Source organism: Cyanistes caeruleus, chromosome 4 (assembly GCF_971803275.1).
Source record: "Cyanistes caeruleus chromosome 4, bCyaCae1.hap1.1, whole genome shotgun sequence".
Taxonomy (NCBI): Eukaryota; Metazoa; Chordata; class Aves; order Passeriformes; family Paridae; genus Cyanistes; species Cyanistes caeruleus.
This window is the reverse complement of record NC_141704.1, coordinates 48,288,098-48,313,332: the sequence shown is the minus strand read 5'-3', so window position 1 is coordinate 48,313,332 and position 25,235 is coordinate 48,288,098. Positions and strand designations below refer to the sequence as shown.

Sequence of the window (25,235 nt, the reverse complement as noted above, 5' to 3'; positions counted from 1 at the left end):
AGTTAATTTTTTCATTAGCTTCTCTGTGACAGGAGTTGTTATTCAGAGGATTTCTGGTGAGCTGCCACTGCCTTGCATAACAGCATTCAGCAGTTCATACCCTCTTTGCCTCTGGTTTGCATTTGCCAAAAGCCCTCGGCCAGGATCGCACAAAGAACTTTAAGTGCAGCATCAAGGAAAGTCACAGCATCTGGCTCAAATATAATAAATAGGAACTCTGTCACGGCAAAAGGCCTTTGCAAGCAGACAGGAGCTTGTGCCTGATTGGTTGCCAGTGCCCTTCTGGACTCAGGCACTTTCCTCACTTAAGTCATCAGCAGAGATGGGAAAAAAAAATAAAACAGGGAGAGTAAAGACAGAAGAGGAAGTAGTAAGTCCACATCCAGAGGCTGGCTGCCACCCAAGAGTAAGAATACACATCTGCTCAGGGACTGGGAGGAGTGAACCATGTGGGGAGAAGGTGCATTTGGGAGAGCACAGGAACTGGCCAAAATATGTTAAAGGATGCAAGTGATAGGAGGGCAGAATACATACACAAGAGCTGCAGGAAGAAACCAAATGCTGGGAATGACAGGCTAAAGGTGTTCTAAGTGAATTTCATCACAACTCACCAATCTAAAAGATAAAGCTTCCCGTGCACCACTACAAAGCCATAAGAAGCAACTGAGTTTGAGCTGAACAATACCAATAATGCCGTATTTTTCACTCTTCAAGCCTAATTATGTCATCTCCACTAAATTCATAGATGCGAAATCAGTAATCATTCTGTTTTTAAGCTTCCCAGGATAAAAAAAAAAAGGGTGGGGGGGAAGTATTGATGTTTTGTTCAAGGGTTTAAGTGGAACATTTTTTGTGGGGAATGAAGAAAACATGATACAAACAAAATTGTGATCCATAGAAAAAAGACTCACCTAGTCAGGTCTAAATTATTAACTTATTACTGTATACGTCTAAGCTACCAAACCCAGAAAGCAAACAGTTGCTTCTGTTGACCCAAAGTTGACAAAAGTGCATAGACATTTCCACTTCCTTTGACATCAATCCTGCAACTACAGCTGTAAGTCACACAGAAAAGTTGCTCTTAACCCCCTTGACGCAGAGGAATGACAGCTAAGATGCACTAAATACCCTGCTTTTTTAAAAACTCTGTGAGCATCCCATTGGGAAAAGAGCTCTGTGCCATCATCTTCTGCTAAGTTGGGAAAAAATATTGATACCAAAGCAGTTTATTCACATCTATACCTACTCAGAAATCTTCCAGTTAATGCATTTGGGAGAGACATATAAAAGACAAACTAGTACGTGATCAGAAGTGCAAATTATTCGAGAAGGATATTTGGTGGTAGGAATACCAACCAGTGTCCTATGCTTTAACGAAACTTGGCAAACAAGTAATGGTAAGGCATCTATGAAGCAACAGCCTAAACAGATGTATCTCCTCCTGAAAGCCAAGGGGATCAGCAGCGGAACTGAGCCTCTGGAAACCACCACCTTCCAATAATTAAAGCTGAAATCATTATACAGCTTGGGTGGTGGGATTCTCAGCGGACTGGTGGCAGCCTTTTCCCTGCAGACAGTGAGAAGCCTGCTGAAGAGTAATCCCAGGACGCTTTCCCCTGTGCTATCCAGCAAAGCATTACAGGATATATGCTTAACAAAGACTTAGACCTGTGGGATGGGGATCCAAGGTGAAGGATGTGATGCAGAGGCAGCATGACGTTATCAGTTTGTCAAAAAGCTGATTTTTGGTGTACATCCAGTCCCTGCAGGACTCCTCAAACAGGGAAGCCCTCAGAAATGGATCATGTGCCCCTGCTCCCTGAAGCATCTCTTTTGTTTCATGAGATGCAGAGGCTACTTACAAGAGAAGGTACACTGGGATTAGAAACTGACAAATTATTGCTGCAGGATGTTATGAAGTTTTAAGGGAACCCAATTACATCCCTTTCATTGCTCAGTGCATGGCATAAAGGTCAAACACACACACACACATACGTATATTTCTCTTTACAGGTCCTTCTCTTCCCTCACACAGAATTTAAGTGAGGAATCAAAGGGCTTTTTCTCTATCCCTGTGGCAATAATACTACAGCTGATGTCTTGCCCACCACCTTAAACACCTAATATTTATATTTAATAGCTATATATAATATCTAGTTCAATGGTTTCTAGAGTCACCTGAAAAAAAGATGTTTTATTTGAATACCATGTAATTCTGTGAACAGAAGAAAATTCAGTGGCTGCTTAAGGGTTTATTAATCTCATTTTTTTCTGAATAGCCTGATCTGCAGTAATAAGCAGGGACTCAAAGTCCGTAGCTTGCCTGCAGGTGTATTCAACACCTTCAGTCTGTCTGCCCAGCCTAATGGGGATAAGTAGAGACAGAAGAGTCTGCTTGCAGGTGTGAGTCTGCAAAAGTAATAAATGACAGACAGACGTGCCAGAATCCCAGCACACAGCTGGTCCACATCTGTTCATCAAACCCTTATTCCAAATCCTCTTTTCTCCCAGAGCAGCACCTGGGACAGACAACAATCCTGTACATGAACTCTGCAGCACACAAGGAGCTAAAAAGGTCAGCTCTGACAGCTCAGAGCGTATATGGTGGATGCAGATCACTGCAGACATACCAAATTCTACGGTAGCGATGGAATAAATGGTGCAACTCAAAAAAATGCGTGTTATACAGGAAGTCAAAGTGAATTATCTGAAAAATTCTGCCTAGAGACATAAACAGCTGCTGCAAACTAGCAACACTGTAGCAAAATTAAGGTGTTTATTCTCAAAAGCAGCTTATTTCCCATCCATTTACAATGAAAGACTGATTATTTTCCATTCCAGCAAGAACTACATAATTGGAAATATATTTTTTGAAAAGTACACTTTTGGTAAGAGCACCCACTTTAAGGAAAACCTCGGTACACAAGACTAAGCAAACTTTATGGCATGGCCCTTGGGTCTACAATACATCAAAATAAAATGCTAAACAGCCCAGCTTTCAGGGACTTTAACTGAGATCTTACTATTCTTGCCCTAAGGTATTTATAGCTTCAGGAAAAATTTTCTTGATATTGTATTCTCTTTTGGAAATACTTTTCATACCCTTATTTTATTTTGCTTTCAAGACCAACTGCTGACACAATTACAAAGTCTGATTAATAAAATTATTATCTTATGCTACAACGATATTTCAAAAATTGGCTTGGTCTTGAGATGAAAAGCATTCAGAGGATGTGACTTCTGGTTCTTAATTTAACCTTCATTCATCAGCTAATTTTTTTTTTCTTCCAATCTTAAGAAATTGTTTCTAAGTTTAGAATAAATGTCTATTTGTGAAATAATGAGAAGAAATTCACCTGACAGCTGTAATTGCTAATAAAGTATAAAACAACATCAAAAGCTTACTTAATAAAGACCATGCTCTGGGGCTGGCAATTTTTGCCCCCATTCTAAACAATCATTATAAATTAAAGTATTATTAAATTCTGAGTTTTGGTACTGTTGTTTTCCCTCTCCTGAAAATTTACTACTTTTCGGAATTCTGAAGGATTTCTCTCAAGGAGAAAAAAAATGAAAACATATTTTTCTGAAGAAATTATCTTACAGAAACCTCTTTGAAAAATAAGTAGATTTTAATTATCTTTAACTGAACCCTAGGTGAACAGTTTTTTCAAGTGCAAGAATGGCATCATGAAAATTCCACATTTGTAAAGCACAGAGGTTGGGACTAGGCACAGTACTTAAAAAAACCATAAATGCAATTATTTTTCTAGTCACAATTCAAAAACAGTCCTCACATTTCAAAAACAATTATATGTATAATTTTGGGTCTGATTAGAAATAAACTCTCTTTTCTGCCAGTTGCATTTTCCAGGAAGAATGTTAGCTTGACTATAAAATTCACACTTGCCACACTCCGACACAGCAGAGGAAAAGGACTTTTGGCTGTTCTCAGGATCTCACAAGGTAACTGGATATAACAAGAAGAGGCAGTAGCAAGACCAGATTATTAATTCTTACTAGGAGGCAATAGGATTCAAGAAACTTAAGTTACAGAAAGGGATGCCATTCCAATTTAGGCTTAACCTCACAACCACAGTGATTATCTTCACTTCAGATAGGACCAATTTAGATAAAACCTGTATTTATCTCTTTTTAGCCTCTTTTTAGCCTAACATTAAGCAGGGACTGGGCAGAAAAAAAGGCTAATTCTAGCTATGAATTGTTCCAAGCCTTTGTTCTGTGGAACATCAGCCTCTAGAGGCATTTCTTATTAATGGACTCCTATGACTGACATTTTTTTTGTCATGGAAGAGAAGCAGTAAAACATGTGGGATATGGATTCATATGTAGAATATTCACATTGCTACTTTCCTAGTTCCTTGTTTCTTACTAAGGAATTATTTAATCACAAATGTTTTAAAATCTTCCACAATTTTCACATATTGTTAATTTAAGGTAAGGAGATGATCTGTGGAATACACACTAAAAAAAATCAGTTCCATTCATATAAGGGCCATTAGGTCTTGTCTAAATGCAGGGTACTCCTCAACATACTGAAAAGGCTTTTGCACTCGTCCATAAGCCATGAATCATTCCAGGAGCTCAGTGATGTGCTGGCTCTGCCTCAGAGGATCCGAGCACTGCAGCCCTGCCCCTGTGCAGAGCCCTCGACACAAGATGGAAATGGAGAGCCCAGATGGGCAAGACCCCACCTCATTCCCTCAGTGCTGCAGACACAGGCAGACAGCAGCTCACAGCCCACGCCTTCACTGGCACCACAGATCAGCACCAGCCCAAAGGGATGATCTGAATTCACAAAGCTTAACTGGAAATTCAACCAGCCAAACTGCAGTGGAGCTTAGCAGTTGCTCCATTAAACATCCAGGCAGGAATGATCCTTTGTCAGGCAGATGCAAGAGTTCATCCAGGATCTCTTCTACATGAGGTAAATCCTCTGCAAGCTGGTAAACAGGAAAACCAAATTTGTAAACATCTCTCTTGGACAGAAATTTGGACCCTACTTGGCAAATTTTACCATCTATTTATTTATTTAACAGCCTCATTTCTTTAGTTATTAAACAGTAACAGATGGACAGGAGTATTTTGCTTTGTTGGGGGGTTAGAAGACAATTTTTCTTTTCTTTTTCCCCTATGGGCCATGTAGGGTGACACACAGAAGAGCTTTTAGTCAAGAAAAGTAGCACTACATGCACCACGCACTCAGAACTGCCAGCACAGTAACCCTTTTAAAAGATACTTCATACATTACCTCTTAGAAAAATGGTTTGCCCCAGGGACATATACACATCTTTGAGAAGCTGGAGATTTTTGAGCATCTGCAGGGACAGCTGGCATGATGGTTACAGCAGCTGTCGCACTTGGATTATGAAATTGTGCATCGCCCAAGGAAAGGATCAATGTCATGCAAATCTCACAAACCTGAACTCAAGTCACAAAGAAAACTAAGGTGGGAGAGAAAACTGTTCTAAAGATATTAGCCAGACTTGTTTGAATCACTCCATAATTTCAAATAATACATTATATATTATGTGCAGTAATACATACTGCATCTCTAAGGTTTCCATCTAAACAGTCATTTTATTTTGAAGTGTCTACTAAAATTTTATTAAAATTTTTGGGGGTAAAAAAACAGCACTAGGGAAGAAAAAAGGCTGTGGAGTTTTTAAATCAAACTTCAATAAAACATTTATTTTTTTTTGACTCAAAGCAAGCAGGAGATGTCAGTTCTTCAGTGAGGTTTTCCTGCTTGAGAAAATTATGCCTTGGTTCACAGTCGATTAGTTATGTGACTGACCTGATTTATTATGTATCACTGCTACTTCAAAAGAGGAGCAGCCTGAACAAAGATACATCAGTATTAATGACTTGCCTCTATTAAATGGCTAGCAAAAATAATTACATTTACTATTTTATAACTTGCTATTCAATATTTACCGCTTTGTGTGAAAAAAAAGAATTTTAATGAAATTCAGGTAATTAATATAAATAACAGCTGAGGTTATCTGCTCACATATGGCACACAGGAGCAGAGGGCTTGTAAGTAAGCCCTCTCCCCAAGACTCAGCTTTGCTTTTGAGAGATTCCCAGAAACCCAGGGAGCCCTTGAGGGCCTCAAGAGGTCGTAGCCAGTGCTCAAACCAGGGTAATACCCCACAGCTGGGTCTGGCCCTTTTTACACCACAGCTAGATCAGATTTCTAAGGAATTCAAAAATCACACTATTTCATTCCTCAGGAAAACAGGTTGGGAGGTTTAGAAGAAAACAGACCAACAAGTGACAGTTGACAGGTACTGTTTTTTTTCAAACATCCATTTTTATTCTCCTCTTCCCAAGTAATTTCCATAGACCAAATACCTCACACAGTGCTAAGTTCTCCAAGTCAGTAAGTTATCAGCTCCCCTGAGCTCAGGACATGCAGACCTTACTGAGGGCCGGGTTTATGGACACCACCAGTGGAAATGCACGTCTTCAAAAAAATGCAGAAAAACCTTCTATATTTTTCATTTAGATAAATATACACTGAAGATCATCTACTTAAATAATCTAGGACATTCAAAGACAAAATCAATACTACTTTACATCCCACACATCAATTTCAATACTATTAGAGGATGAAAATATCACTGTACTTTACCCTATTAGTCTGAACACTAATAATAAAGACAACGTAACTTGAAACAGATCACAGAATAAAGATCTGTTTTGCCATGATCAGAACTCCCCTGGATTCAAATGAAGAAAAAAAAAAGTCAATATCTCATACCTGCATTACTTAGTGATTTCAGTTTTCTCCACATTTTTAAGACATGAAAAAGAATGAAAACAAATGCTTCTGCAATATTATTTGCAGAATAATTATTTACATATTGCAAAATCCTGAGTGCTACAACTGAAATACTTTGTACTCACAAATGAGTACAAAACCCATCTGATTTCAGTTCATGATAGTTTACTTAGCAATAAAATGTGACCTTTAGATGAACATATATTAATTTTGTTACTTTAAAAGGTGAACTAATTCATGAAGGTATTGTGAATGAAGACAAGTTCACTATTAAAATACTGCACACTGGCAGTGCTAGCAGTGCATTTACATTCCCTTCTCTAGAGAATTATGTCCCCCTTGCAAAAGGGAATCACCTTCAGTTATTGCTACAAATCCAGCAAGGACAAGAATGCTGAGCTAGCAAAATGTTATTTAACTACTGCCATGACAAATTGGCAAGCAGCAGAAATCAAAGAAGCATATTCAGAAGAGCCCTCAATAATCAATGCAATGAGCAGCAAACCAATAAAGCATTTTAGTGTCCTTTCTCAGGATCACGCAGTTGATTAATTTACTAATAGATTTACACATAAGTAGTTACCCGTGAATACCGCTGTCAATTTTTAATGGAGGGTTCTCAGAAGTGCTTCATTATTAACATTGCACTCCAGTTAAACAAGAAAAGCCATTAAACTTACTGTAAATACATCTTGATTTAATCTCCTTGAAGCACACTAGCATGCCTAAAAGAAAATTTTCTTAAGCAGTACTTGTCCAGGCTTAGAGGACCTTATGTGCACCATACCATGACTGTTAACAACAAAACGTCTTTCCTTGCATTCACCACATTTTTGGTCATATTCCCATTTCAAATTTCTGCTTCTGATAACATTGTGGCAGCAATGCAAATTGATCTTTAAGTATATTTTTTAACTCTTATAATTAAATGTATAAGAATAAAACATCTTCCACTGATGTCAAGTTCTGTTTATAATGCTAAGTTGATATGCTAAGAAATATGAAATATGAATTGCTACTTTAAAGATTATTTAAGAACTACAGCCACCTAAGACATGTTGAAGAATGCTTACTATTACAGTCCTCTGCAGAAAATCATTTCTAAATTAGCTATAACCATGTTCCTGACCAACCAAAGGGATGTGGACTGGTAAATTTACCAGCATGCAGACTGGCTGACTATTTCTGCTTCGTTCCTATCAGTTCTGAAAAGGCTGATGTCCCCTCTTTTATTCCATTTTTACTTCCTAAGACTCAGCTCTGTTTATGACTTGACCCTAAATCCACCTAGGAAGCAGAAGAATCAGGCTGCAGCTAAATAATAAAACCAAGCATCACAAGAAGGGGGTCACTGGCTGTAGCTCAGTCTTTGGAGAGACAGTGCCCACTTTCAGAAGTGACCTACCAAGCATCAAGATGAAATCATCCCAAGGTTTCTAACCCTTTCAATTCCTGTTGTTTTGGGTTTTTTTGGGTTTTTTTTGTATGGGATGCACGTAACATTGACCCAACTTTCCAAATCTTGAGGCATGAATGACAAAAACTTGCACCCACTAAGCTTTCTAGGTCCTTCGTAAGTAATCTAGTGCTCACTAGACTCACCTCACTACAAGAGGTAGTGAGGGCTACACTTAGTTAAGGGGAAAATTCCAATGAGGTGACAGGAACGCAGTGACACTGAGTAATTTTTTACTATCCCCACCAAAAAGCTATCAGGTTTGGAAATCCTTTTCAATGCACACATGTATGAGGTGGAAATGCAGAGCAGCCTGAGGCCTGCCATTCCTTTCATGTGTCACTCACGTCTGAACGGAGCAATGAAGTCAGTGTTCTTACAGGTGCCAGAGGTATGGGAAGAAAAGGAGCAAAGGGAAGATGGCAGCAGCTTCACAGAATGCTCTCCTTCCTCATAGCTGCACTTGTTTCTCAATTGTTGATAAAACTCATGCTAAAAATTCCTACCCAGTTGAAGAATTTCCTGGAGATATTCTCTTCTAAAAACTTCTACTCAACTTCTCGATCTGGTGTCCTGCAGCAGAAGAAAGCTCTGCGCTGCCTTAGTTCCAGTGTTTCTCAGTAACACCTAAGCTCTTAGCAGCAGAGCTTCACTAAAAGATGAAAAATCATTGGAAACAGCACTGACCACCATTAGTAACAAATCATGAAAGCTTGACTTGACATGTATCTTACACAAGTTTAAAAAATTCTGCTTTAAAACACACAGGCCTTCTGATTTCTATCGCTATTTACAAGAAAATACAAATTTCATACATAGGAACAAAACCCTAAATGAACACGTTTATTCTACCCAAACCTCTCATTCTACAGTTACAGTGCAGTGCCATCTGCTGTACATTTGTTTATGTACAATTCTTCCAACCACCAATATGACAAAGAAAACCTCATGACAGTTATTTAAAACCTTTGAGCATCAGCAACATGCAATTTTGTCACTATCATTTTGAACCAAAATAAGACTGAGAACTGCATATTCCATTCTGCAAGTTTACAAAAAGCTACACAGATGTATGCTAACATAAGGGTGGCTGCTGAATAAAGAAATCAAATGAGACCATAGGGAACCACTGCTTTTATTTCTCTCAGAAAAAAGCACCAATTTTTATGGTCACAGCTGGGGTTTACGTGAATCTTCTTCAATTAAATATTAATATGCATTTTAACTGCATTCCCTCATTAACAACCAATGTTGCCACAAAGTGCAAAGAAAGCTACCAATTTTCAGAGTTCACTTTGCTCCACCTTACAGTGTCTGTCATAAACACCTGATTTATATACTTTTTAATATATTTTAGGGTAATACAGGAAGGAAAAACGCATGTCCCTGGAGACAGCCAATTAAATGTTCACAGCAAATCTCTGGGTTAGTGTATCAGCATAATTACTTCATCAGAGTCTGCACTGAAATAAATAAATAGAGATGCACTGTCTTATCTGTAGATATTCTTACTCCACTCTTATCAATTGAATCATTCTCAAGGTCTCCTTTCCTTATCCATTAAGAATTTTCTTTCCTCAGAGACCTTAAACAGACTTATTTTCAAGTGCCTAAAAGTTCCCTTTGACCTAGAGAACAGATACATTTGCTCTGCCTTTGCCACTAAATGGGAACATGAGCTGCCAATACAGGAAAAAACCCAGCCTCTAAGTAGCACTTACTCCTCCAAGCACACATTAACAACATCTGAGGTCTCCCAGCACTTCAGCCTCCCTCCCCATGACTTACTACTGTGCAAGAGGCAGGAAAGACAGCCAGGTGTGTGGGGCAGTTCCCCAGCACAGCCCCAGGGAGTTCCCTGCAGGCACAAGGAGGGATGCATGCACAGCACCCAGAGGTGTTCAGCATCCTGCAGGTACAGGCACCACTGCACCACTGCGACGTTTTGGAAACACTGCTCCATATTCCTCTTCCTCCAATATATTCTTATTCATGCAACTGAGTACCACCACAGTGTGCTTGTATTTTAAACCCATTCTCAGGAGCATCTGTTCTCCTGAAAACTCCTACAACAAGTATCTTTCACTAAACAATAAAGAATTCAATCTACTGCTTTACACTTTTTCAGTTCCTTTGTTATATGAAATGAAATGTGCTGCAGGTATGGACACTTCATGGAGGTGAGGACGATGTATCTCAAATACTACTCATAATTTCATCATAAGCAAACTTCTTTTCAGATCAGATGACTGTCAAGTTTTCATTTTCAGTCATAAAAATCCTGGAGAACATTGTGCTAAGAAACAGGAAAATAAAGTTCAAATAGCAAAGAAATTAATTTTATGCTGTGATTTCTCAAATGCTTAGGTTTGACAACACTGCAGATGGCTAGTAACACTGCAACTGATTTTTCCAGACTATCTCAATAATGGCAAGTGCATCTAGACTCAGTTTTAGAAGGTGGAAGAAGCTGGAGTTCTCCAGTCTCTACAGCAATAGCACTAGACATGGAAAAAAACCCCAGATTTTGAGGTGATGAAAGATGCTGCTGTCATATTAAATGTATCCGATTTACCCACTGTGATATTTCATCAATTACAAAATGAACATGCAGAGAACTAACTATAGAAGGTACAAATATTTCTCTGGAGTCACACCAGCCCTGCCAACCGTGAAATGTATGCTGCTAAATTACTGATGCTGCTTGCAAATTAATGTACTCTACTGAGAGAATTTTAGAGCAGCAAAACATTCTGAATAGCTAATTTGCATGTTAAACAAGGAAAATAGACAAACCTAAGTTATTCTGATGAAAAAATATCAGTTAGGTCTTGAAAGTCTGGCTGTACATTGTCTTAACAAGGAGCAAAGGTTTCCATGCCTCTTTCCAGGCAGCATCCACAGAATTTACCTGGAAAAATGCCAGCCACAACAGGAAACTAAATCCCAGTTCTGAAGACAGCCACCAGAAACAACTATCACTCCACAGAATGCAGCGTACTTCCTTTGCTCTAAAAAAAAAGTTGAATGAAAAATATAAGAGAAAGGATACTTTTACAGAGTTATGCCCTGATAGCTCCTTTGGGCTTCAGAAGCATAAACTGGAAATCAAACTGATTTTTGTAAAATAAATATCTAAATCAATACACTGCAGTCCATTTGAGATGACAGCTTTTCAAGTAATCTGTTTAGGAAGTATTACTGTTTTCATCCAGAAAACAAAGCTTCTGCTAATTAAAGTCCTGTTTTAATTAAAATAATAATAATCATGATGTCCTGTTTTTATTGTTCTTATTTGTGTAATACAGCTACAGATATATAACTCACAGGTGACTCTCCAAGCTCTGATTTCCCCCTGGATTTCACTGGCTGCAGCAGAGCCCATGAGAACAAGACACAGATTCCCAAAACCTGTTGTACACAATGCTTGGCTCAGCTCTAGCTGCCCCTACTTTCAGCCGAAGTCAGCTTCTGTGAGTTCCAAAGATGAAAGCAGTAAGGACTGATTCTTTAACAGCACAGCTCATGTACACTCTCCATTATCTTTTCTGTGTTCCCACTGATTTTTGCAGGAAAACAAAACTAAGCATAGTTGGTCTGACATGACTACTTGAACACTAGTAGGGCTTGAGCACAAGCAAGTCATCCTGACCCCCAAACTCTTGAAAAAGGAAGACTATTTCAATCAATAACTTGACATGTCAAAATCTCTCTACTCTAAAAAGGTGAAAATTATATAGCATAGCAGTTGTAAAACAGATTCTCTGTAAAATAGATTGACCTCAAAGCAAGATATTTCTTCAGCAATCTGAACTCATGGCTTGTACATAATAGTTAACTATTTGTGTCCACAAATAATTTTATTTCTTGAACTCCAGCAACAGAAGAATCTGCCAATGAATGCTGATGACTGTTTAAGAAGCTTGTTTCTCAGATCCTTTGTAGAGTAAACTAATCTCATACCTCAATCATTCCTCCAGTGAACAGACTAATAATAAATGTAAAACTCTCAAGCAGTTTCCAATGGTACCTTATGTGATAAAAGTTTCCACTCAGGCGTGACTGCAAAACACCCACGAAAGCTCTTCAGCTTCACAGTGTAACAGCAGCTGAACTATGATTTTTTTTTTTAGGTTCTCATGTGAGGCTTCATTGATCCTTTTGGGGGAAAAAAAAAAGGATATTCACAGGATCTGCTTTTTATTCTGTATTTTTAATTTTCCCATTCTTTTCTATATAATCTGTTTCTACCTACTGAAGTTAAGGGAGTCAACACAGTACAGACAACTAATTCTCTTCAAATCATTATCAACTGCAGCAGGAAACACACAATAAAGTTTATCTTAAAAAAAAACACCAAAGACTGTCTGTATTGTGCAGAAAAAAAAATTTTGGGGGACAACAGAGCACTTTCAGTCAAACTCAACATTAGCTGAGATACTGTTTTGATTCTCTGCTCTTAATAGCCCTGCATTTGAGGATCTTTAAAAATGGTCAAAGCAGAAGATATGTGATTCTTCACTGTACACAATATTATTTGCTGAAATTTGTTGGCTTTTCTTTAGCTGAGGATTGCTAAGGACAAATAAATAAATGGACAAATTCCCTTGATCAAACCTGAAGAAAACAGATGAAACAGAGGGCTGGCTAGTCTTGAGTTCAGCATTTTTCATTTGGTTTAGGGTTTTTTGTTGGGATTTTAGTTTGCTTGTTTTTTCTTCAGTTTGTTTGGGTTTTTTTCTAAAGAGAAAATTTGTCACCTCCCTAGTTTAATTTTAGTCCACCAAGTTGATTATTCTTTTATCAATGCACTTAAATGACAACAGATTGGACAAGTCCATTCTTAGGGTCAAAATCAGCATCAGCTTTGGGGGAATTATTTAGTCACATTCACAAAATGTAATTATAACAAGAATAACTTTTCAGAGTAGCACAGTGAAACAAAGCTGGCATGAATTTGACAGTCGTGGCCTGTCTTTCAGGCTTAGCCTTCAGAAACAAACCCGCTTGGGACATTGGTGCTGTGTCTCCTTGCACTGCAGATGGCCCTGGGGACCAAGGCTGCTCAGCCACCCTTCAAGGCAAGAATATAAATCTGCAAAGGACAGTTCTGATGCAGCCCAGGGCCTGACAGAGGTCTGGGACTGAACTACAGGCCACCTGTAAGGTCTTTACATAAAACTGATTTATTCCGGTTTTCACTAAGATGGAATAAAATTCACTCTTCAGAAAACCTGTCTAATTGTCAAACACTATTATGTCTCAAAAATGTAACTTTCTTTTCTTTTCCATAAAATTTACTAAACCAGAGTCTATGAAAAAATAGATTTCTCTAAATCAGATCTCTCGGTAATTCAGCAGCAATAACACCCTGCATGCTAAGTAGTAATCTGGCTTTATTAACATGTATTTTTATTGAACGGGCTAAAATTTTATTCACTAGTGAAAGAAAAAAATAGTAATTTTTACTTATAAGTAAGCAAAGTGCAACTCTACAATTTGAAATGGACTCTGCAAATTATTTTTACTTTCGCCAGTGACATTTAAACATAATTTATTTACTCTTGTTCACTTCCAAAAGGCTACTGTTTAAATGTGAAGGTATGTTTTAAAACAGCACATAATCCACTGTATCTTTTTTTCTTAGGGAAACTTCCTTTCTAGAAATTGAAGAATTTTAAGTCTAATGAAATACTGGGTTCACTCCACCACTAGAGGAAACAGTCACTCTAAACAGAGTACCCGAGAGCAAAAGCAAAGCCGCAATATTACACATTAAGTACAGAAGTATTCCTGACTGATAGCTTAGAGTTATAAAAAGTTGCCTAGCTGTATATTAATGCTACATATAGCAATTACATGAAGGCTTTGTAAGTATTTCTTCATTCTGGCAGACAGGAATGAGGAGTTCACCACCCTCTAGGGTAACAACAGTGTCATAGACCTGTACCTGCCTATCTCTAAGTGTTTCTGGTACATATTTTGTACAGACAGACCAGAGCTGATCCGAAACCAAACACTCTTAGTAGAGGATCCTCCGAGACATTTCTTTTAGTTTTCATTTGGGCAACAGCTGAAAATCTTCTTGTCTTGTACATCACATCACTTTGCCAAAGATGTCTGGTTTTCTAATCATTAAGCATTTCATTATTATTTTGATCAGCCTCAAAGACTACCACTATAACCTGTAACAGCATCAAAAATACGAGTTTATATTTGGAAGACTTACAGAAGTTTTTTTTGCCCACTCTCCAAAACACTAAGATCTACAGCTGGAAGTGAATTTCTTTCCTTTATAAACCTTATAAAAATATCTCCCAGAAAAATATATGCACATACATAATCCTATCATACCTGGTTTGTTTTGGTTTTACTGATGGTTTTACATAATCAGACAATCAGGAGGCTGACAGTTTCTATTTTCAGTCCTGTCAGACTCCAGTTGAAAAAAGGCATTTGAATTACTGATAACTCGGTGGTGCCTTCTGACAAGCTAAATCCCAGTTCCCCAAAGACCATTCTCGTTTTTCCCAGGACAGTTACTAGAAAACATCACTGCTTTCAAATATGATGGCAGCCTACCCTCTGCTACTGGGTGCAACAGAAACTGGAATGCACAGAATAAACTATGTGAGTTTGACACAGAAGGGTGCAAGCTGTGTTGTATGAGCATGTTTTCACCCTTAAGGAACACTGTAACAGGAACTGTGAAAAGAGGGGACTGCTTTAGAAAGCAGAGAGAAGAGCAAGGCAGCCATTCTGCAAAGGGCAACCTCTGCAAGTCCATGCAGAGGACAGCTTTGTCCTTCACTCAGTCAAGCATGGGGAACCAAGAGCTGGTTGTTCTTCAAGAAAAATTTAAATCCCTGTTTCATCACTTTTGCCCTCTGCACAGTCAGCTGTTAGCTCCTTTCTGGAATGTTTTTACTCTGATTGAGAGAGTAGCACTCTCTTTTTGAGCCAGAACTGAATGGATGTTGTTGTGATACACATTATCCACACAACTAACTTAGCTGTAAGACTAAATTCCACATTCATTATTGGAACTAGCACAATTTCAATGAAAGCAGTTCAACATTACTGCTTCACAAATGCAATTCAGTTTGCAATTTTTCTGTATCATCCAGAACTACTTCCTCTGGTTTCTACATTACAATTTGAATTTGCCAAGAGCATCCCAAACCATGTAACTGGCCATGGAAGTCAATCTGCATAAGGTAAAAAGGTGTGAAGTCTCTAAAGCTGTGAAGCCTCTAAGCACCCATGAGTTTATTGTATTATTTGATTTCTTAATATAGGAGACCGGGGGAAATGCTTTTCTTAGAATTAAATAAAAAATTTCCTTTATATATAATAGGAAAAGGGTGAAAGAGAGAGACTATCAAAGCACCAAAGTCACCCTGATTACAGACATCCATTTCACACTAATCTTCCCCGACTGGCTGAGAGTCATACAGGGCCAAACATCCAACAGACTGAAAATCCAACTAGATTACAGTTTGGACAGTGACTGTTCCTATTCCCCACAGGTTATGGAGAAAGGGTTGGCCCATTATTGTTTTTCATGGGTGAGTAGTGTTTACTCTCTGCTTTTCCATCAGTGCTAAAGACAATACAAGTGTCTGCCTGACTTCCATTGTGAACCAAGGCCCATCGTCCACACAGACTCTGATTCCTTGTCACATTGTGAACACATCTCAATTAGATGTTTGCTCACACTCTGCTTTTCCTGGGGAGACTTGTCAGCAGATGCAAACAGAGCAAACTCTAAAATGGGAGAATACCTTCCAAAGTAAACAGTGTGCCAGAGTTTTCTGGGGAATTTTTTTTGTCTAAAAAGAAAAACCATGACAATTTTAATATAAGCATGAATATGAACACACAGCAGATGCATTAGTCTGTTCAGCAGTTAACTCTGATAACCAATGGGTTGATTCTGCAAAAATGTTAAAAGCAACTACCAAGCACCTTCACATCCTGGCGTACCAGAATAAAGACAGATAATAATTATTTTCCAAAAACGTTGCTTCACCCTCCAGAGCAAAGTTTCCAGAAGGACACACAAGCAGTGATGCTGTGGGTAAGGCTGCTTCTTCAGCAAGAAATTCATTAGACCACACTCTCTGAAGCCTGCTTAAAAGCCCAATAAAATAAACAGGACCCCTGTCATTTAAATGGTAGAGGATTTTAATAGAAGTTTGGACTAGATCCACACACTGGAGGTACAACACTTTTGAGAGCCTTGCTCCAACAGCATTACAGTGTATGTCTAGGCTTCCAAAGCAGCAAGCAAGATCAGCCTGGAGACCCAGCATGTCAGCCATGGGATCCAACAAGTGCCAGGTGAGCTGGATACTCTGCCCATATTCAGGACAGCAAGACATGAAATTGCTCCCATCCCTGGGGTTACGGTCCCTCTGCAGCCTTCAGTCCAACATCCACAAGCACCTGGGCTATGGGACTTCACATCTTTCCTGATTTCAGGTGCCCTAGTCTCTTTTGTAGGCTTGGACTAAATTTTATTTTTTAAGTCTGTTCGGATTTCTTAAAATAAATCTTAAAAACGTAAACACATTTTGTCAATTTATTATATTTAAATACATTTATTATACTTTGTAAGACAAAGATCAGCCCCTGTTTCAATAGTCCAGAATTCCAGAAGAGGGCTGTGACCACCAAGGGAGGGAAGAAAGGAAGGTGGGAAGATGGGACTGGAATCAAGGCAAGAGAAAAGACATTAGTCTTTCAGATCCACTTTGAAAGATACCAAATTTATGGAATTCATGGAGCCACAAAAAGAAAACACAAAGCAATTTGTATCTTAGCGACAGGAGCGTTCTGCTGAAAAAGGGGATACCTGAGACAGTTCCTGATACTGTCTCACAGTATCTACATAGTATCATATCTACACATTTCACCTAACTGCCACTTAAAATCAAATAAATGAAGCCCAGGCTTGCAGAAGTAAAAACTTTCCTCCTCCAGAGGAATTCTCTAACACAGGGGATCAGAGGAGCTATGTTCTTCCACATACATGTTTTCTCCTGCTCTATGAGTAAGTAGCACATTAGTAGAAGTTCCCTCACAACTTCACTAACAGGAGATAAGAATGACCCTGTTACAACTGAGCCTTACAGCAAAATCTCTTTTGTGAGTCCTTCATATTGATGAAGGCACTGAATCAAAGTCCATTCTTTCAAAACAAGCAAATTGCTACACTGTATAAATACCTTTCATAATCTGATCTATACAAAACCAAGGTCCTACACCAACACCTAAGTTTTCAATGAAAAGAGGTACAGCTGTCATGTTTCATGCAAAGACTGTCAGACTCTGAGAAAATGAACCCAAATACCTCAAGCTCCTCAAGAGACCAGCACAGGGCCAGCCATCACACACTCAGCTTGGTCACACAGGTACCGGGGAAAGATTTTGATTAAACCCTTTGTAATCAGAGCAGGAGACAAACCAGATTAATTTCTGAAACACTTTCACTGAATTTCATACAGAAAAACAAGATAAATATCAAGCAGCCCATTGACACTTGCATCCCTTTCTACTTCAGCATTTAACTTCCTACCTCAGAATTTCCAGATTTTAAAGCTTGAAATAAAACGTAAAAGATGACTTAGAAATTATAATCATTAAAGAGTTGGAGAAAACATCAATTACAGTAAGTCATTCCTTACCATTAGCGTTTCAGAAACCTATAATTTTTGCTGATGTTTTTGAAAGACACTCAATCACGATCACCTGTTTGCTGTCATGCGTAAAATACCAACTGCAAGCTAAAAAGTTAAGCATGAGCCAGATGTCTGACATACATCAGTTTTACAGTTTGTTTCACAAATCATTTGCCTAAATTTATGTGCTTAAGAAAAAAAACTTATGAATTTATTACAAATGAAACATCTGTCCTGACTTTTATTATTATTCTGACATTAGAATTGCTATTTGCATTTTTAAAGTAAGTAGGTATCACTGCTCTTCTATACCTAAAAAGACACAGCTTTCATTAAGAACTCTTCAGTGTTGGACTTTTTACATTGGTAGCAGCAAAGTAACCACAACAGGAACATACCACTTCATCCCTTTCTCCTCATCAACACACAGAGAGAGTGTATCTCATTAGCTGTGTTTTATGATAAATAAAAGCCAACCAACCACCAACAAAACATTAACTATTAATAATCCTCACAAATATTAAAACTGTGTGTTAGTCTGTGCATAATTTCATTGCTAATTTATTTTTTAAGTCATAATTCCCTGAAAACCTCCTTCCATCCCAAAAAACCAGCCAAGTATCAACAACACTTTCACAGTAAACAGAGGATCATGTCAAATTTACTTAGCTTGGTACAAAACTTCAATTAGTGCACATATAATTGTTCTTGAGTCATCTCGAGACCTGAGTTTTCCTTGTTTGGTCTCTCTGGACAATGCTTTTGTTTTCACTTTTGCAGTGGCTCCAAAAAATTAAATTTATTAATTTTAAAAATCCAGAAACTGGGTCAGTTTATTCTTTTGACTCAATATAATTCTCCCTGAAGTCACATAGATTGTATTGAATTTTAATGAAGAAAGATTCTTATGAAGCACTTTCATCATTCTATAATATTCTTTTAACAAGTATTTCTCTTAATCTGATTGCTACAAAGCCATGATATCCCAACATCTCTATAGGCTGTCAGTGACAAAACCTTTGATTCTCTATGTGTGTCACCTATGAAACAAGAATTGTGGTGCATTGTTGAAAGTCTCATCATGTTTTATGGTTTGTCTGCCTTATCTGAGGATGCCCTGACACTGAAATTATTTCATTAGAAACAGACAGCAGAATATGGTTGTTACTTTCTTCATGCCCAAATTCTATCCAGTCGCCACTGTCATATTCAATTCAAGGAATTATCAAATTAGCTGTAAAAGAACATTATTTTCAAACAAGTATCAACACACAATATTTTTCCATTCATTGATTATAATATGCCTTCTGCTAAAGGCATTTTAAAATGTATACAACTTCACAGCTGTGTCTTAAAAACCTGTTAACCTTTGCAGTCCTGTGGTACAACATAACCAGTTTTAGAGCTAGCTGCTGACACATTATTGGTTTTGACAAAGTCATGAAAGCTTGTATTAGGCTTCTATTAAAACTTACAGTTTATGACAGATTTGTCAGATTTAATTTATTTCTAGTTTAGTTTTATCAAATTATCCCAATTTGAGACTTTATGATAAGATTTCTACCAAGGGAAAGCATATTATCTGGTAACAAATGTTGTAAACAACTGTGATTCAGTTTAGAGAAAAAGTCATCCAATAGAATTTACTATCAGAGGCAAATATGCATACATACTTTATTCACTTGGAATGCCTTTCTCCACTTAAAAAATAAATTTCCACATACTGTACATATGTTTTATACATTAGGAAGTCAAGCACATTAATTTCCTTCTGTATTTGTAAGCACATGATACAGATTTCCTTAGGTCAATGATCTCATCTCCCGTCAATTCTGTTTTACTTGCACTGCCACTAATGAGTATTACAAAATACAGAAGACCCTTCATAAAAAATTGCTAAGAAGAAAACAATACAGCAAAACAAATATGGTATAACCTAGCACTAGACGAGATTCACAAGACTTTCTCACATCCTCTGTGTTAAGGATGCCCATCTTCTTCTCAGCACAGATCTGAGATCAAATGCCACACCTCCCCAGACACAGATGGCACTGTCTCAATTATTTTAGGAAAATATATGAGGGAGAATAACATAGATAACAAAACCTCTATGTTCTTTTTTTTTTAGACCACTACTGTTCACTTGCACCACAGACAAAGTCTTTTTGCTCCTTCCTGAAGACCCATGCTGCCCTAATACTTTGTGTCAGCAGCCTTTGGGGTGTCACCTCACCTCACTGTCCTTAAGGGAGCATCAAGATGAAGGGGCAGCTCCTGGGCTGAGGTGTTCAAATTCCCCCTGAGGGAGGGCAGGAAAGTCCCTTCTTCCAACCAACACCTGGGAGTCCCTTTTCCCCTCATGGTCATGGAAGATGAAGGGGTGGCAGGGCAACGTGAGCCACCAACAACTGTCTGGGCAGTAGAGCAGCAGGACCCACCTCAGGACACACTGGCTTATGCAGGAGAAATCCCCCTCCTCAGGCAGCACCAGCAGGGCCAGGAAGCAGTGGGGCTTACCAGGATCACTAGGTCTGCTCAAAGAAAGCAAGCCTCAGAGCTTCCCTCTTCTAAAGTAAAATCCATTCAGCAAAGCACAAGAAGCAGCAGGAGGGAAATCTGACCCGCAGCTGACCCAGAGACACATGGCACCAGCCGGAGATGAGGTGCAGGATGGTCAAAGTGAGGACAGCCACAGGCCAGACCTGGAGATGTAGTTTTACAGAGATATCAGCTCTGGTTTTTTCCACCTGTTTTGTTCTTACACATCACAACACACACAAGTCTGCCAAAATGCTTAACTCAGGATTTTATGTCTACACCAGCGTACCGGGTTTGCATTGCCAGGTTTTGCTAGTGGCAGGGGACTACAGGGCCGGTGACTTCTGTGAGAAACCCAAGAAGCCTCCCCCATGTCTGCCAGACCCAGTGCCAGACAGCTCCAGGACACAGCCACTGCTGGCCCAGGCCAAGCGTGCCAATCAGAGATGGTAGAAATTACCTGCAATAACATATTTAAGAAGGAAAAAAAGGTTATTAGGCAGATGTAATTGCTCTCAGAGAAGAGTGAAAATATATGTGAGAACAGCTCTGTAGACAGCAAGGTCAGAGGAGGAGGGGCAGGAGGTGCTCCAGGTGCTAGAGTTAGTTCCCCTGCAGGCCGTGGTTCAGCCCATGGGGATGCAGCTGTGGCCCTGCAGCCCATGGAGGACCATGAGGATACCAAGATCCGTCTGCAGCCCATGGAGGAGACCTATCCCAGAGCAGGTGAATTCCTGAGAGGAGATTGTGAACCTGTGGGAGGCCTGTGCTCAAGCAGGCTCCTGGCAGGGTCTTAAAGACTGGTGGAGAAAGGAGCCCACACTGGAAAAGTGTCCTGGTAGGACCTTTGACCCTGGAGGACTCACACTGGGGGAGGCTCTTTTGAAGAACTACACTCTGTGGGGGACCAACTACAGAGCAATTCATGAAGAGCTGTAGCCTCTGAGAATGATTCACATTTGAGAATTTCCCAGAGAACTGTACTTTGTGGAAGAGACCCCCCCCCCTCTGGAGCAGGGGAAGGACCCTTCTCCCTGAGCAATGGGAGAAACAACCTGTGCTGAACTGACCATAACCCCCGTTCCCTTCTACCTGTGCCATAGTGGGAGGAGAAGGTGGAACCCAGGAAGGAGGGAGCAGCTGGGGGAAGTGTTTTTAAAATTTGTTTTACTTCTCATTATTCTGCTTCAATTTGATTGGTAATAAATTAATTTCCCCAAGCTAAGTTTGTTTTGCCCATGACAGTAATTGATAAGTGATCTCTTCCTGTCCTTATCTCAATTCATGAGCCTTTTTGTTATATTTTCTATCCTCTGTCCACTTGCAGAGATCAGCAACAGTGGAGCTCTGGTGCATACCTGGCACGCTGCCAGAATCAAATCACCACAGCCAATAACTATTTATTTATCTTTGGAATAAAATTTTCAGCACCACACAAGCAGCAAGTCAATTACCCTCTTTAATCATATCACAGACTTAATATTTACATTTAGGCCTATGAAATTTTCTTTTTTTTTTTTCTTTTCTTTTGAGTGGAAAGGTATTAGGGTTTTTTAGTCCTTCACCATTTCAAAGAGAAAGCAAAATACACCTATGCCACATACTTGCTCGGGTGCATCACCTAAAGGCTCCCAAGCACTTTCAGATACTTGTCTAGTAACACTATGAACTACCAAGCCAAAGACTAAAAGGACCATCTTGGATGGTACATGGATATTTTTGATCAAAGCATCCAAGATTTTGCTTCCTGCAATCCTCAGAGAAGGCTCTATAGTTCTTGCCTACCCAACACAATGACAATTTAAATGCATATTTACCCCTGGCACATATGTATGTTGCAGCAAATTACTATAAGCAAAGTTCACTGCTTCTGATATTCTGATTTGCCCAAATTAATTATATGATCTCCCCATCTACCTACTAATAACTGTTTAGTTAACACTCACCACATCTGATTATGGTCATGAATTCAACTTACACAAAGCAAAAAAAATTAGGCATGAAAGATTAGGCAGTTGCACTCATCTTATTACAAGGAAGAAAGAAAAATCCCACTGTAAGTAAGGTTTTCAACATAGTATTTGAACCTATTTCCAGCATTTTCTCATTCAGTCTATGTTAATCTTTACTACTATACAGAATTATGAACTGTGGTAAGGCCATCTGATGCTTTCTGACCATTAAGACAAAAACTGAATGCAGTCCTCCATAAAGCAAGACTGCATAGGCTTGCCTCAACAACGCTGGAGTAACGATGGATTTTCCTGTAAAGTTCAGGTGATAATTGAAAAAGTGACATTGGATGTTATGCACTACACTGCAGGAGAAAGAGCAGTCAAGTTGGGCACATATCCTATTTGTGAAAATTTAACATATTAAGTGGCAAAAGAATGCCACCGAGTTTTAAGAAGATATGAAGGGAAAAGAGGCAAGGTTTTTGAGGCAAAGACTAGAAAAGGCCATAAACAAAGGACCCTGGAAAACTAGGGAAATGGTGAGCTGGAAGATGACTAGATATCTTGTTAGCATTTTGGCAGACGTGTGTGTAGTGACCTATTCCTAGGTACCCACCAAAGCATGGATAGTAGCTTGCCATACAGATTCAGAAGCTGTAGCTCCTTTTCTCACATTTCTAATTTTTCCAAATATTTACAGTTTCAGTTACAGATCAAACTGCTATCTTGGCAGAAGCGAAGGAAAATTTCAAATGTTTTTATTTATACAAAGAAAGCTGCTGAGCTGCAGTTCAGCAATGCATCTAATAGGGAAGAAGCTGGCTTTCCCCAAGGGCAGCTGATGCACAGCCGCAGGGATCAGTGTGTGCTGAAGCATCAGCAGCTTTGCCAGCCACAGCAAGAGAAATGCCTGACTCCATGTATGAGTCTGTGAGCAGCAGTAAAGCACAACAGAAGAGCAGGGAATCTCTCTTGTCCCAGGATGTCATATAAACAAGCAGTGACTTTGTGAAATAGATGCTCATTTTCATCCATTTTAGGTTTACAGGTAAACACTTTCCTTTAGTTTAAAATAATCTTGAACATAGCTCGAGTTCTGCCTAATGGAAAATTAAATTGTCTAAGAGAAAACGAAGTTTTGCTTAGAACAAAACAAAAATACTGAACAAAACATTACATCTCTACTACAAACACCAAATGGTGTCATTGTGTTCTCATGCTTGACCAGAGACACAGCCTTAAAGAGCTAAATAAACTCAGACTCACCATTTTGCAATAGCTAATTAAGTTTTAGCCTCCTTTTCATTTTTGTTCAGCTTAATTGCTCAAAGGGAACATCTAGAAGAAAGCTATTCTATAAAAATCCTGAATATTTTGTTTTATTGTTGTCTGTATTTTTGTTACCTTTGATTCTATGACAATACCCCTAACTCCTAGATATGACAGCAAATTGGCAAAATGCTAACAGTATTACCTTCTTTCTTCCCAAAGGGAACATCAGACAGGATATTAAAACACATTTCATCCCTGAATATGTAATTATCATATATTTAATATGTGACACGCAGAAATAATACTAATAAAAAAGCATCAAAGCATAATTTAGTGGTAATTTATACCATACTGCAGAATGCTCTCACACTCTCCCATCCCTCTTCTCTGGGTACATGGTACCTGATGAGAAAACAAGCATTGCTCATTATTCCCAGCGCATTGTGAACCACCATTGGCTCATTTGAATGCAGTACTGAGAAGCTTCACTTCTCCTTGAAATTATGTCAGTTCACAAAAGCTTTCTAAAAGTGGTTCTGCTCCAGGCCATCAAGCCAAACACTGAGATACATCCATGTATCTCCAACCCAAGTGACCTGAAGGACAACACAGGGTGGGCTTTTGGCACGACACTAACTGTCCTTAAACTGCTTTAAATTTCTCAATTTCCTTTACCAAATTAAGCTAGAGTTTTGCAAAAACAATCAGAATTTTATTTTTGAGGTACTGGAGTCTACAAAAAAAAGAAGTTTTAAAGAAAATTTCTTGTGCTTTTACGTATTTCAACTCATATGATCATATGATCATATGATCAACAATTTCAAAATCATGCATGGCTTAGTCTGAGACCACAGCTGCTGGAAACAATGAAAATGGGAATTTTGCAGGTGAACTACTCAAAACATGTGGCTTAATTTTCTCAGACAGCTCTAGAAATTCTGCAAGTGTTACCTCTGTACACTTAACACTTGCTAGAAAAGGTGCATATGCTTTTCTGGGACCAGTGTGTGTACTTTATAGGAAGCCAAAGTGCACGTGGCCCCAACAAGAGGTTACAAAATTCCATCCTTGGTTGAGAGGGCAGTGAAAAACACAGAACCACACAGTCCCAAAGCCCAGTCAAATGATAAACCAGAGTTTTCTGCAACCCAAAAGGAAAATGAAGTCTGAAGCAGGTCAAATATCTCTAAAATGTCTTAACCACATATATGTTAATTAGATGACAACTGAAATAATGTGCACAAACAAGCGTGTCATCCAAAGTGATTGGTAAGAAATACTGAACAAATGAAATCACTGACCCAGTAAACCCACACCACACTTCAATATATTGCCTCTGATGAGATTATGAGGAGAGTTAGTCCTCATGAAAGAGAAAATAAATGCTCAAGGGGCAGATAAGCACAAACAGTAAACGAGAGATGAGCAGTAACTTTATGTCCTTCCTTTTGCTGACTTGAAGTTTCGCAGTGGAGGGCTTGTCCACTCAAACAAGCCATCCTGGCCATGGGTGCAGCCAGCCC

General features: G+C 38.8%; 1 protein-coding gene across 12 annotated transcripts in view; it reads right to left on the bottom strand.

The window, feature by feature from the left end:
• Positions 1-25,235, bottom strand: part of GRIP1 (glutamate receptor interacting protein 1) — a 311,868-nt gene that overhangs the window by 242,236 nt on the left and 44,397 nt on the right. For 2 of the 12 annotated variants that reach the window (XM_086884495.1, XM_086884498.1), the window contains exon 2: positions 11,176-11,275. The exons of 9 other annotated variants lie outside the window; for them this stretch is intronic. The gene's annotated coding sequence lies outside the window, so the exon portion shown is untranslated. Of the gene's footprint in view, positions 1-11,175; positions 11,276-12,294; positions 12,423-25,235 lie in introns of all 12 variants that reach the window. One more of the 12 variants, XM_086884496.1, reaches the window with a different exon arrangement.